The sequence below is a fragment of the Pleurodeles waltl genome, chromosome 4_2, assembly GCF_031143425.1.
Source record: "Pleurodeles waltl isolate 20211129_DDA chromosome 4_2, aPleWal1.hap1.20221129, whole genome shotgun sequence".
Classification (NCBI taxonomy): domain Eukaryota; kingdom Metazoa; phylum Chordata; class Amphibia; order Caudata; family Salamandridae; genus Pleurodeles; species Pleurodeles waltl.
In genome coordinates this window covers 1,011,849,177-1,011,862,027 of record NC_090443.1, presented here as the reverse complement: position 1 = coordinate 1,011,862,027, position 12,851 = coordinate 1,011,849,177, and the positions used below count along the sequence as shown (strand labels likewise).

The 12,851-nt window shown below is 34.6% G+C and overlaps 14 non-coding genes across 14 annotated transcripts; all 14 read left to right on the top strand.

Moving 5' to 3' along the window:
• Positions 1–277: 277 nt before the first annotated feature.
• TRNAK-UUU (transfer RNA lysine (anticodon UUU)) lies at positions 278–350 on the top strand. Its single transcript has one exon. It is a non-coding gene; the product is annotated as a tRNA-Lys (tRNA).
• A 309-nt stretch (positions 351–659) lies between these two features.
• On the top strand, positions 660–751 carry TRNAR-UCU (transfer RNA arginine (anticodon UCU)). Its single transcript is given in 2 exon segments — positions 660–696; positions 716–751. It is a non-coding gene; the product is annotated as a tRNA-Arg (tRNA).
• Positions 752–2,161: 1,410 nt separating this feature from the next.
• TRNAK-UUU (transfer RNA lysine (anticodon UUU)) lies at positions 2,162–2,234 on the top strand. The gene has a single exon. It is a non-coding gene; the product is annotated as a tRNA-Lys (tRNA).
• Positions 2,235–2,543: 309 nt separating this feature from the next.
• On the top strand, positions 2,544–2,635 carry TRNAR-UCU (transfer RNA arginine (anticodon UCU)). Its single transcript is given in 2 exon segments — positions 2,544–2,580; positions 2,600–2,635. It is a non-coding gene; the product is annotated as a tRNA-Arg (tRNA).
• Positions 2,636–4,045: 1,410 nt separating this feature from the next.
• Positions 4,046–4,118, top strand: TRNAK-UUU (transfer RNA lysine (anticodon UUU)). Its single transcript has one exon. It is a non-coding gene; the product is annotated as a tRNA-Lys (tRNA).
• A 309-nt stretch (positions 4,119–4,427) lies between these two features.
• On the top strand, positions 4,428–4,519 carry TRNAR-UCU (transfer RNA arginine (anticodon UCU)). The gene is given in 2 exon segments: positions 4,428–4,464; positions 4,484–4,519. It is a non-coding gene; the product is annotated as a tRNA-Arg (tRNA).
• Positions 4,520–5,929: 1,410 nt separating this feature from the next.
• Positions 5,930–6,002, top strand: TRNAK-UUU (transfer RNA lysine (anticodon UUU)). The gene has a single exon. It is a non-coding gene; the product is annotated as a tRNA-Lys (tRNA).
• A 309-nt stretch (positions 6,003–6,311) lies between these two features.
• On the top strand, positions 6,312–6,403 carry TRNAR-UCU (transfer RNA arginine (anticodon UCU)). The gene is given in 2 exon segments: positions 6,312–6,348; positions 6,368–6,403. It is a non-coding gene; the product is annotated as a tRNA-Arg (tRNA).
• A 1,410-nt stretch (positions 6,404–7,813) lies between these two features.
• Positions 7,814–7,886, top strand: TRNAK-UUU (transfer RNA lysine (anticodon UUU)). Its single transcript has one exon. It is a non-coding gene; the product is annotated as a tRNA-Lys (tRNA).
• A 309-nt stretch (positions 7,887–8,195) lies between these two features.
• On the top strand, positions 8,196–8,287 carry TRNAR-UCU (transfer RNA arginine (anticodon UCU)). Its single transcript is given in 2 exon segments — positions 8,196–8,232; positions 8,252–8,287. It is a non-coding gene; the product is annotated as a tRNA-Arg (tRNA).
• A 1,410-nt stretch (positions 8,288–9,697) lies between these two features.
• On the top strand, positions 9,698–9,770 carry TRNAK-UUU (transfer RNA lysine (anticodon UUU)). The gene has a single exon. It is a non-coding gene; the product is annotated as a tRNA-Lys (tRNA).
• Positions 9,771–10,079: 309 nt separating this feature from the next.
• On the top strand, positions 10,080–10,171 carry TRNAR-UCU (transfer RNA arginine (anticodon UCU)). Its single transcript is given in 2 exon segments — positions 10,080–10,116; positions 10,136–10,171. It is a non-coding gene; the product is annotated as a tRNA-Arg (tRNA).
• Positions 10,172–11,581: 1,410 nt separating this feature from the next.
• On the top strand, positions 11,582–11,654 carry TRNAK-UUU (transfer RNA lysine (anticodon UUU)). Its single transcript has one exon. It is a non-coding gene; the product is annotated as a tRNA-Lys (tRNA).
• Positions 11,655–11,963: 309 nt separating this feature from the next.
• On the top strand, positions 11,964–12,055 carry TRNAR-UCU (transfer RNA arginine (anticodon UCU)). The gene is given in 2 exon segments: positions 11,964–12,000; positions 12,020–12,055. It is a non-coding gene; the product is annotated as a tRNA-Arg (tRNA).
• Positions 12,056–12,851: the final 796 nt, after the last annotated feature.

Sequence of the window (12,851 nt, the reverse complement as noted above, 5' to 3'; positions counted from 1 at the left end):
TTAGGCAGTAAGAGTTTTTGGTCCTTTCTTAATTGTGTATTGTCAATGAAGAAGCATGAATTCCGAATCAGCAGAAAATGAGATGGTACAAATTTCAGGACTTAAAGAGATAAAATATAATGCTGAGATGTCAAAAGCTTGAAATATCAATTCATGATAAAACTCTACATATTGATTATCAATATATGTAATGATAATAATAAATGATTGTCAGTAAATGTAAGGTTGGTATCCTTCCAAATTGTTTTCATGTGATTTGAAGATTAGAGTAAGCAGAGCCTGGATAGCTCAGTCGGTAGAGCATCAGACTTTTAATCTGAGGGTCCAGGGTTCAAGTCCCTGTTCAGGCGGGGTGCTATGTTTAAGAAGAAGTACTCTTTTAGTTTCTATTGCATGATGAACAAGATATTACATTGACAGAATTGCAAAACCTTCTTAAATGGAGTTTTTTAAATTGTCAAGATTTTATCCGTCAGAGGCCTTTTGAGTAGACTTATCCAACTGTATCATGTAGTTTGGCATGTTGAATATCTTTTTCCCCATGCAATGCTCAACATGTAACCATGATTATAGTATCCTATCAACTTTGTAAAGTTGATCATCAGTTGCTTGCTCATTATTTTATTTCAGAATTTCTGAAAAGTTTCTTGGTGCAGGTTGGCTCTGTGGCGCAATGGATAGCGCATTGGACTTCTAGGAAAATGTTAAAAAAGGCATTCAAAGGCTGTGGGTTCGAATCCCACCAGAGTCAATATTATTGCTCAATTTCTTTCATAACGAATTGAAATAGCAATAAACAATGCAGCTTCAGCTTCACCCAAAATCATTTACCAAAATAGCCTTTGAAAGAAGGCCTGTTTTAAACAAAGAGTGCTTGAATAGAAAACATTGTATAATCAATATGCAAGAGGAAATTGTCAGGTGTACTGATGAAAATATAATTTACTAGATAGTAGGAGTTTCGGCCCTTTCTCAATTGTATACTGTCACTGAAGAAGCATGAATTCTAAGTCAGCAGAAAATGAGATAGTACATATCTCAGGACTTAAAATAGATGACATTTAATGCTGAGGTTTCAAAAGTTTGAAATATCAGTTCACTATCAAACGCTACATAATGCTTGTCAATATATGCAATCATATTCATAAATGTAGTGTCGGTTGGTATCCTTCCACATTGTTTTAAGATGAATTGAAGATGAAAGTTAGTAGACACTGGATAGTTCAGTGAGTGGCACAGCAGACTTTTAATATGAGTGTCCAGGTTTGAAGTTCCTGTTCAGGCAGTGTGTTATGTTTAAGAAGATGCACTCTTGAAGTTTCCACTGCTTGATGAATAAGATATTACATTAAGGGAATTGCAAAACCTTCTTATATGGAGTTGTTAAACTCCTTGCTGTTTTATCTGTGCTATGCCTTTTGAGTCGACTTAACACTTAACCAACTGCATTGTATGGTTTGACATGTTGAATATCATTTTTGCTATTCAATGCTCAACATAAATCCAGGATCATAGATTCCTACCAACTTCATAAAGTTGATGAGCAGCTGCTAGCTCATTATTTTATTTGATCATTTCTGTCCGACCTCCTAAAAAGATTAGCTCTGTGGCACAATGGATAGTGCTTTGGCTTTCAAGAGTAATGTAAAGAAGGCATTCAAAAGTTGTGGTTTTGAATCCCACCAGAGGCAATGTTGTCCTACATTTCTTTTATAATGAATTGAAATTGCAATAAATAATGCAGCTTCTTCTTGCTCTGAAATCATTCACCAAAATGGCCTTTGAAAGAAGCCCTTTTTTCAACCGACACCACTTGAATAGAAAATATTGTATAATCTACATATAAGAGGAAATTGACAGGTAGACTGAGTAAAATATAATGTATTAGGCAGTAAGAGTTTTTGGTCCTTTCTTAATTGTGTATTGTCAATGAAGAAGCATGAATTCCGAATCAGCAGAAAATGAGATGGTACAAATTTCAGGACTTAAAGAGATAAAATATAATGCTGAGATGTCAAAAGCTTGAAATATCAATTCATGATAAAACTCTACATATTGATTATCAATATATGTAATGATAATAATAAATGATTGTCAGTAAATGTAAGGTTGGTATCCTTCCAAATTGTTTTAATGTGATTTGAAGATAAGAGTAAGCAGAGCCTGGATAGCTCAGTCGGTAGAGCATCAGACTTTTAATCTGAGGGTCCAGGGTTCACGTCCCTGTGCAGGCGGGGTGCTATGTTTAAGAAGAAGTACTCTTTTAGTTTCTATTGCATGATGAACAAGATATTACATTGACAGAATTGCAAAACCTTCTTAAATGGAGTTTTTTAAATTGTCAAGATTTTATCCGTCAGAGGCCTTTTGAGTAGACTTATCCAACTGTATCATGTAGTTTGGCATGTTGAATATCTTTTTCCCCATGCAATGCTCAACATGTAACCATGATTATAGTATCCTATCAACTTTGTAAAGTTGATCATCAGTTGCTTGCTCATTATTTTATTTCAGAATTTCTGAAAAGTTTCTTGGTGCAGGTTGGCTCTGTGGCGCAATGGATAGCGCATTGGACTTCTAGGAAAATGTTAAAAAAGGCATTCAAAGGCTGTGGGTTCGAATCCCACCAGAGTCAATATTATTGCTCAATTTCTTTCATAACGAATTGAAATAGCAATAAACAATGCAGCTTCAGCTTCACCCAAAATCATTTACCAAAATAGCCTTTGAAAGAAGGCCTGTTTTAAACAAAGAGTGCTTGAATAGAAAACATTGTATAATCAATATGCAAGAGGAAATTGTCAGGTGTACTGATGAAAATATAATTTACTAGATAGTAGGAGTTTCGGCCCTTTCTCAATTGTATACTGTCACTGAAGAAGCATGAATTCTAAGTCAGCAGAAAATGAGATAGTACATATTTCAGGACTTAAAATAGATGACATTTAATGCTGAGGTTTCAAAAGTTTGAAATATCAGTTCACTATCAAACGCTACATAATGCTTGTCAATATATGCAATCATATTCATAAATATAGTGTCGGTTGGAATCCTTCCACATTGTTTTAAGATGAATTGAAGATGAAAGTTAGTAGACACTGGATAGTTCAGTGAGTGGCACAGCAGACTTTTAATATGAGTGTCCAGGTTTGAAGTTCCTGTTCAGGCAGTGTGTTATGTTTAAGAAGATGCACTCTTGAAGTTTCCACTGCTTGATGAATAAGATATTACATTAAGGGAATTGCAAAACCTTCTTATATGGAGTTGTTAAACTCCTTGCTGTTTTATCTGTGCTATGCCTTTTGAGTCGACTTAACACTTAACCAACTGCATTGTATGGTTTGACATGTTGAATATCATTTTTGCTATTCAATGCTCAACATAAATCCAGGATCATAGATTCCTAACAACTTCATAAAGTTGATGAGCAGCTGCTAGCTCATTATTTTATTTGATCATTTCTGTCCGACCTCCTAAAAAGATTGGCTCTGTGGCACAATGGATAGTGCTTTGGCTTTCAAGAGTAATGTAAAGAAGGCATTCAAAAGTTGTGGTTTTGAATCCCACCAGAGGCAATGTTGTCCTACATTTCTTTTATAATGAATTGAAATTGCAATAAATAATGCAGCTTCTTCTTGCTCTGAAATCATTCACCAAAATGGCCTTTGAAAGAAGCCCTTTTTTCAACCGACACCACTTGAATAGAAAATATTGTATAATCTACATATAAGAGGAAATTGACAGGTAGACTGAGTAAAATATAATGTATTAGGCAGTAAGAGTTTTTGGTCCTTTCTTAATTGTGTATTGTCAATGAAGAAGCATGAATTCCGAATCAGCAGAAAATGAGATGGTACAAATTTCAGGACTTAAAGAGATAAAATATAATGCTGAGATGTCAAAAGCTTGAAATATCAATTCATGATAAAACTCTACATATTGATTATCAATATATGTAATGATAATAATAAATGATTGTCAGTAAATGTAAGGTTGGTATCCTTCCAAATTGTTTTAATGTGATTTGAAGATTAGAGTAAGCAGAGCCTGGATAGCTCAGTCGGTAGAGCATCAGACTTTTAATCTGAGGGTCCAGGGTTCACGTCCCTGTGCAGGCGGGGTGCTATGTTTAAGAAGAAGTACTCTTTTAGTTTCTATTGCATGATGAACAAGATATTACATTGACAGAATTGCAAAACCTTCTTAAATGGAGTTTTTTAAATTGTCAAGATTTTATCCGTCAGAGGCCTTTTGAGTAGACTTATCCAACTGTATCATGTAGTTTGGCATGTTGAATATCTTTTTCCCCATGCAATGCTCAACATGTAACCATGATTATAGTATCCTATCAACTTTGTAAAGTTGATCATCAGTTGCTTGCTCATTATTTTATTTCAGAATTTCTGAAAAGTTTCTTGGTGCAGGTTGGCTCTGTGGCGCAATGGATAGCGCATTGGACTTCTAGGAAAATGTTAAAAAAGGCATTCAAAGGCTGTGGGTTCGAATCCCACCAGAGTCAATATTATTGCTCAATTTCTTTCATAACGAATTGAAATAGCAATAAACAATGCAGCTTCAGCTTCACCCAAAATCATTTACCAAAATAGCCTTTGAAAGAAGGCCTGTTTTAAACAAAGAGTGCTTGAATAGAAAACATTGTATAATCAATATGCAAGAGGAAATTGTCAGGTGTACTGATGAAAATATAATTTACTAGATAGTAGGAGTTTCGGCCCTTTCTCAATTGTATACTGTCACTGAAGAAGCATGAATTCTAAGTCAGCAGAAAATGAGATAGTACATATTTCAGGACTTAAAATAGATGACATTTAATGCTGAGGTTTCAAAAGTTTGAAATATCAGTTCACTATCAAACGCTACATAATGCTTGTCAATATATGCAATCATATTCATAAATATAGTGTCGGTTGGTATCCTTCCACATTGTTTTAAGATGAATTGAAGATGAAAGTTAATAGACACTGGATAGTTCAGTGAGTGGCACAGCAGACTTTTAATATGAGTGTCCAGGTTTGAAGTTCCTGTTCAAGCAGTGTGTTATGTTTAAGAAGATGCACTCTTGAAGTTTCCACTGCTTGATGAATAAGATATTACATTAAGGGAATTGCAAAACCTTCTTATATGGAGTTGTTAAACTCCTTGCTGTTTTATCTGTGCTATGCCTTTTGAGTCGACTTAACACTTAACCAACTGCATTGTATGGTTTGACATGTTGAATATCATTTTTGCTATTCAATGCTCAACATAAATCCAGGATCATAGATTCCTACCAACTTCATAAAGTTGATGAGCAGCTGCTAGCTCATTATTTTATTTGATCATTTCTGTCCGACCTCCTAAAAAGATTGGCTCTGTGGCACAATGGATAGTGCTTTGGCTTTCAAGAGTAATGTAAAGAAGGCATTCAAAAGTTGTGGTTTTGAATCCCACCAGAGGCAATGTTGTCCTACATTTCTTTTATAATGAATTGAAATTGCAATAAATAATGCAGCTTCTTCTTGCTCTGAAATCATTCACCAAAATGGCCTTTGAAAGAAGCCCTTTTTTCAACCGACACCACTTGAATAGAAAATATTGTATAATCTACATATAAGAGGAAATTGACAGGTAGACTGAGTAAAATATAATGTATTAGGCAGTAAGAGTTTTTGGTCCTTTCTTAATTGTGTATTGTCAATGAAGAAGCATGAATTCCGAATCAGCAGAAAATGAGATGGTACAAATTTCAGGACTTAAAGAGATAAAATATAATGCTGAGATGTCAAAAGCTTGAAATATCAATTCATGATAAAACTCTACATATTGATTATCAATATATGTAATGATAATAATAAATGATTGTCAGTAAATGTAAGGTTGGTATCCTTCCAAATTGTTTTAATGTGATTTGAAGATAAGAGTAAGCAGAGCCTGGATAGCTCAGTCGGTAGAGCATCAGACTTTTAATCTGAGGGTCCAGGGTTCACGTCCCTGTGCAGGCGGGGTGCTATGTTTAAGAAGAAGTACTCTTTTAGTTTCTATTGCATGATGAACAAGATATTACATTGACAGAATTGCAAAACCTTCTTAAATGGAGTTTTTTAAATTGTCAAGATTTTATCCGTCAGAGGCCTTTTGAGTAGACTTATCCAACTGTATCATGTAGTTTGGCATGTTGAATATCTTTTTCCCCATGCAATGCTCAACATGTAACCATGATTATAGTATCCTATCAACTTTGTAAAGTTGATCATCAGTTGCTTGCTCATTATTTTATTTCAGAATTTCTGAAAAGTTTCTTGGTGCAGGTTGGCTCTGTGGCGCAATGGATAGCGCATTGGACTTCTAGGAAAATGTTAAAAAAGGCATTCAAAGGCTGTGGGTTCGAATCCCACCAGAGTCAATATTATTGCTCAATTTCTTTCATAACGAATTGAAATAGCAATAAACAATGCAGCTTCAGCTTCACCCAAAATCATTTACCAAAATAGCCTTTGAAAGAAGGCCTGTTTTAAACAAAGAGTGCTTGAATAGAAAACATTGTATAATCAATATGCAAGAGGAAATTGTCAGGTGTACTGATGAAAATATAATTTACTAGATAGTAGGAGTTTCGGCCCTTTCTCAATTGTATACTGTCACTGAAGAAGCATGAATTCTAAGTCAGCAGAAAATGAGATAGTACATATTTCAGGACTTAAAATAGATGACATTTAATGCTGAGGTTTCAAAAGTTTGAAATATCAGTTCACTATCAAACGCTACATAATGCTTGTCAATATATGCAATCATATTCATAAATATAGTGTCGGTTGGTATCCTTCCACATTGTTTTAAGATGAATTAAAGATGAAAGTTAGTAGACACTGGATAGTTCAGTGAGTGGCACAGCAGACTTTTAATATGAGTGTCCAGGTTTGAAGTTCCTGTTCAGGCAGTGTGTTATGTTTAAGAAGATGCACTCTTGAAGTTTCCACTGCTTGATGAATAAGATATTACATTAAGGGAATTGCAAAACCTTCTTATATGGAGTTGTTAAACTCCTTGCTGTTTTATCTGTGCTATGCCTTTTGAGTCGACTTAACACTTAACCAACTGCATTGTATGGTTTGACATGTTGAATATCATTTTTGCTATTCAATGCTCAACATAAATCCAGGATCATAGATTCCTACCAACTTCATAAAGTTGATGAGCAGCTGCTAGCTCATTATTTTATTTGATCATTTCTGTCCGACCTCCTAAAAAGATTGGCTCTGTGGCACAATGGATAGTGCTTTGGCTTTCAAGAGTAATGTAAAGAAGGCATTCAAAAGTTGTGGTTTTGAATCCCACCAGAGGCAATGTTGTCCTACATTTCTTTTATAATGAATTGAAATTGCAATAAATAATGCAGCTTCTTCTTGCTCTGAAATCATTCACCAAAATGGCCTTTGAAAGAAGCCCTTTTTTCAACCGACACCACTTGAATAGAAAATATTGTATAATCTACATATAAGAGGAAATTGACAGGTAGACTGAGTAAAATATAATGTATTAGGCAGTAAGAGTTTTTGGTCCTTTCTTAATTGTGTATTGTCAATGAAGAAGCATGAATTCCGAATCAGCAGAAAATGAGATGGTACAAATTTCAGGACTTAAAGAGATAAAATATAATGCTGAGATGTCAAAAGCTTGAAATATCAATTCATGATAAAACTCTACATATTGATTATCAATATATGTAATGATAATAATAAATGATTGTCAGTAAATGTAAGGTTGGTATCCTTCCAAATTGTTTTAATGTGATTTGAAGATTAGAGTAAGCAGAGCCTGGATAGCTCAGTCGGTAGAGCATCAGACTTTTAATCTGAGGGTCCAGGGTTCACGTCCCTGTGCAGGCGGGGTGCTATGTTTAAGAAGAAGTACTCTTTTAGTTTCTATTGCATGATGAACAAGATATTACATTGACAGAATTGCAAAACCTTCTTAAATGGAGTTTTTTAAATTGTCAAGATTTTATCCGTCAGAGGCCTTTTGAGTAGACTTATCCAACTGTATCATGTAGTTTGGCATGTTGAATATCTTTTTCCCCATGCAATGCTCAACATGTAACCATGATTATAGTATCCTATCAACTTTGTAAAGTTGATCATCAGTTGCTTGCTCATTATTTTATTTCAGAATTTCTGAAAAGTTTTTTGGTGCAGGTTGGCTCTGTGGCGCAATGGATAGCGCATTGGACTTCTAGGAAAATGTTAAAAAAGGCATTCAAAGGCTGTGGGTTCGAATCCCACCAGAGTCAATATTATTGCTCAATTTCTTTCATAACGAATTGAAATAGCAATAAACAATGCAGCTTCAGCTTCACCCAAAATCATTTACCAAAATAGCCTTTGAAAGAAGGCCTGTTTTAAACAAAGAGTGCTTGAATAGAAAACATTGTATAATCAATATGCAAGAGGAAATTGTCAGGTGTACTGATGAAAATATAATTTACTAGATAGTAGGAGTTTCGGCCCTTTCTCAATTGTATACTGTCACTGAAGAAGCATGAATTCTAAGTCAGCAGAAAATGAGATAGTACATATTTCAGGACTTAAAATAGATGACATTTAATGCTGAGGTTTCAAAAGTTTGAAATATCAGTTCACTATCAAACGCTACATAATGCTTGTCAATATATGCAATCATATTCATAAATATAGTGTCGGTTGGTATCCTTCCACATTGTTTTAAGATGAATTGAAGATGAAAGTTAGTAGACACTGGATAGTTCAGTGAGTGGCACAGCAGACTTTTAATATGAGTGTCCAGGTTTGAAGTTCCTGTTCAGGCAGTGTGTTATGTTTAAGAAGATGCACTCTTGAAGTTTCCACTGCTTGATGAATAAGATATTACATTAAGGGAATTGCAAAACCTTCTTATATGGAGTTGTTAAACTCCTTGCTGTTTTATCTGTGCTATGCCTTTTGAGTCGACTTAACACTTAACCAACTGCATTGTATGGTTTGACATGTTGAATATCATTTTTGCTATTCAATGCTCAACATAAATCCAGGATCATAGATTCCTACCAACTTCATAAAGTTGATGAGCAGCTGCTAGCTCATTATTTTATTTGATCATTTCTGTCCGACCTCCTAAAAAGATTGGCTCTGTGGCACAATGGATAGTGCTTTGGCTTTCAAGAGTAATGTAAAGAAGGCATTCAAAAGTTGTGGTTTTGAATCCCACCAGAGGCAATGTTGTCCTACATTTCTTTTATAATGAATTGAAATTGCAATAAATAATGCAGCTTCTTCTTGCTCTGAAATCATTCACCAAAATGGCCTTTGAAAGAAGCCCTTTTTTCAACCGACACCACTTGAATAGAAAATATTGTATAATCTACATATAAGAGGAAATTGACAGGTAGACTGAGTAAAATATAATGTATTAGGCAGTAAGAGTTTTTGGTCCTTTCTTAATTGTGTATTGTCAATGAAGAAGCATGAATTCCGAATCAGCAGAAAATGAGATGGTACAAATTTCAGGACTTAAAGAGATAAAATATAATGCTGAGATGTCAAAAGCTTGAAATATCAATTCATGATAAAACTCTACATATTGATTATCAATATATGTAATGATAATAATAAATGATTGTCAGTAAATGTAAGGTTGGTATCCTTCCAAATTGTTTTAATGTGATTTGAAGATTAGAGTAAGCAGAGCCTGGATAGCTCAGTCGGTAGAGCATCAGACTTTTAATCTGAGGGTCCAGGGTTCACGTCCCTGTGCAGGCGGGGTGCTATGTTTAAGAAGAAGTACTCTTTTAGTTTCTATTGCATGATGAACAAGATATTACATTGACAGAATTGCAAAACCTTCTTAAATGGAGTTTTTTAAATTGTCAAGATTTTATCCGTCAGAGGCCTTTTGAGTAGACTTATCCAACTGTATCATGTAGTTTGGCATGTTGAATATCTTTTTCCCCATGCAATGCTCAACATGTAACCATGATTATAGTATCCTATCAACTTTGTAAAGTTGATCATCAGTTGCTTGCTCATTATTTTATTTCAGAATTTCTGAAAAGTTTCTTGGTGCAGGTTGGCTCTGTGGCGCAATGGATAGCGCATTGGACTTCTAGGAAAATGTTAAAAAAGGCATTCAAAGGCTGTGGGTTCGAATACCACCAGAGTCAATATTATTGCTCAATTTCTTTCATAACGAATTGAAATAGCAATAAACAATGCAGCTTCAGCTTCACCCAAAATCATTTACCAAAATAGCCTTTGAAAGAAGGCCTGTTTTAAACAAAGAGTGCTTGAATAGAAAACATTGTATAATCAATATGCAAGAGGAAATTGTCAGGTGTACTGATGAAAATATAATTTACTAGATAGTAGGAGTTTCGGCCCTTTCTCAATTGTATACTGTCACTGAAGAAGCATGAATTCTAAGTCAGCAGAAAATGAGATAGTACATATCTCAGGACTTAAAATAGATGACATTTAATGCTGAGGTTTCAAAAGTTTGAAATATCAGTTCACTATCAAACGCTACATAATGCTTGTCAATATATGCAATCATATTCATAAATATAGTGTCGGTTGGTATCCTTCCACATTGTTTTAAGATGAATTGAAGATGAAAGTTAGTAGACACTGGATAGTTCAGTGAGTGGCACAGCAGACTTTTAATATGAGTGTCCAGGTTTGAAGTTCCTGTTCAGGCAGTGTGTTATGTTTAAGAAGATGCACTCTTGAAGTTTCCACTGCTTGATGAATAAGATATTACATTAAGGGAATTGCAAAACCTTCTTATATGGAGTTGTTAAACTCCTTGCTGTTTTATCTGTGCTATGCCTTTTGAGTCGACTTAACACTTAACCAACTGCATTGTATGGTTTGACATGTTGAATATCATTTTTGCTATTCAATGCTCAACATAAATCCAGGATCATAGATTCCTACCAACTTCATAAAGTTGATGAGCAGCTGCTAGCTCATTATTTTATTTGATCATTTCTGTCCGACCTCCTAAAAAGATTGGCTCTGTGGCACAATGGATAGTGCTTTGGCTTTCAAGAGTAATGTAAAGAAGGCATTCAAAAGTTGTGGTTTTGAATCCCACCAGAGGCAATGTTGTCCTACATTTCTTTTATAATGAATTGAAATTGCAATAAATAATGCAGCTTCTTCTTGCTCTGAAATCATTCACCAAAATGGCCTTTGAAAGAAGCCCTTTTTTCAACCGACACCACTTGAATAGAAAATATTGTATAATCTACATATAAGAGGAAATTGACAGGTAGACTGAGTAAAATATAATGTATTAGGCAGTAAGAGTTTTTGGTCCTTTCTTAATTGTGTATTGTCAATGAAGAAGCATGAATTCCGAATCAGCAGAAAATGAGATGGTACAAATTTCAGGACTTAAAGAGATAAAATATAATGCTGAGATGTCAAAAGCTTGAAATATCAATTCATGATAAAACTCTACATATTGATTATCAATATATGTAATGATAATAATAAATGATTGTCAGTAAATGTAAGGTTGGTATCCTTCCAAATTGTTTTAATGTGATTTGAAGATAAGAGTAAGCAGAGCCTGGATAGCTCAGTCGGTAGAGCATCAGACTTTTAATCTGAGGGTCCAGGGTTCACGTCCCTGTGCAGGCGGGGTGCTATGTTTAAGAAGAAGTACTCTTTTAGTTTCTATTGCATGATGAACAAGATATTACATTGACAGAATTGCAAAACCTTCTTAAATGGAGTTTTTTAAATTGTCAAGATTTTATCCGTCAGAGGCCTTTTGAGTAGACTTATCCAACTGTATCATGTAGTTTGGCATGTTGAATATCTTTTTCCCCATGCAATGCTCAACATGTAACCATGATTATAGTATCCTATCAACTTTGTAAAGTTGATCATCAGTTGCTTGCTCATTATTTTATTTCAGAATTTCTGAAAAGTTTCTTGGTGCAGGTTGGCTCTGTGGCGCAATGGATAGCGCATTGGACTTCTAGGAAAATGTTAAAAAAGGCATTCAAAGGCTGTGGGTTCGAATCCCACCAGAGTCAATATTATTGCTCAATTTCTTTCATAACGAATTGAAATAGCAATAAACAATGCAGCTTCAGCTTCACCCAAAATCATTTACCAAAATAGCCTTTGAAAGAAGGCCTGTTTTAAACAAAGAGTGCTTGAATAGAAAACATTGTATAATCAATATGCAAGAGGAAATTGTCAGGTGTACTGATGAAAATATAATTTACTAGATAGTAGGAGTTTCGGCCCTTTCTCAATTGTATACTGTCACTGAAGAAGCATGAATTCTAAGTCAGCAGAAAATGAGATAGTACATATTTCAGGACTTAAAATAGATGACATTTAATGCTGAGGTTTCAAAAGTTTGAAATATCAGTTCACTATCAAACGCTACATAATGCTTGTCAATATATGCAATCATATTCATAAATATAGTGTCGGTTGGAATCCTTCCACATTGTTTTAAGATGAATTGAAGATGAAAGTTAGTAGACACTGGATAGTTCAGTGAGTGGCACAGCAGACTTTTAATATGAGTGTCCAGGTTTGAAGTTCCTGTTCAGGCAGTGTGTTATGTTTAAGAAGATGCACTCTTGAAGTTTCCACTGCTTGATGAATAAGATATTACATTAAGGGAATTGCAAAACCTTCTTATATGGAGTTGTTAAACTCCTTGCTGTTTTATCTGTGCTATGCCTTTTGAGTCGACTTAACACTTAACCAACTGCATTGTATGGTTTGACATGTTGAATATCATTTTTGCTATTCAATGCTCAACATAAATCCAGGATCATAGATTCCTAACAACTTCATAAAGTTGATGAGCAG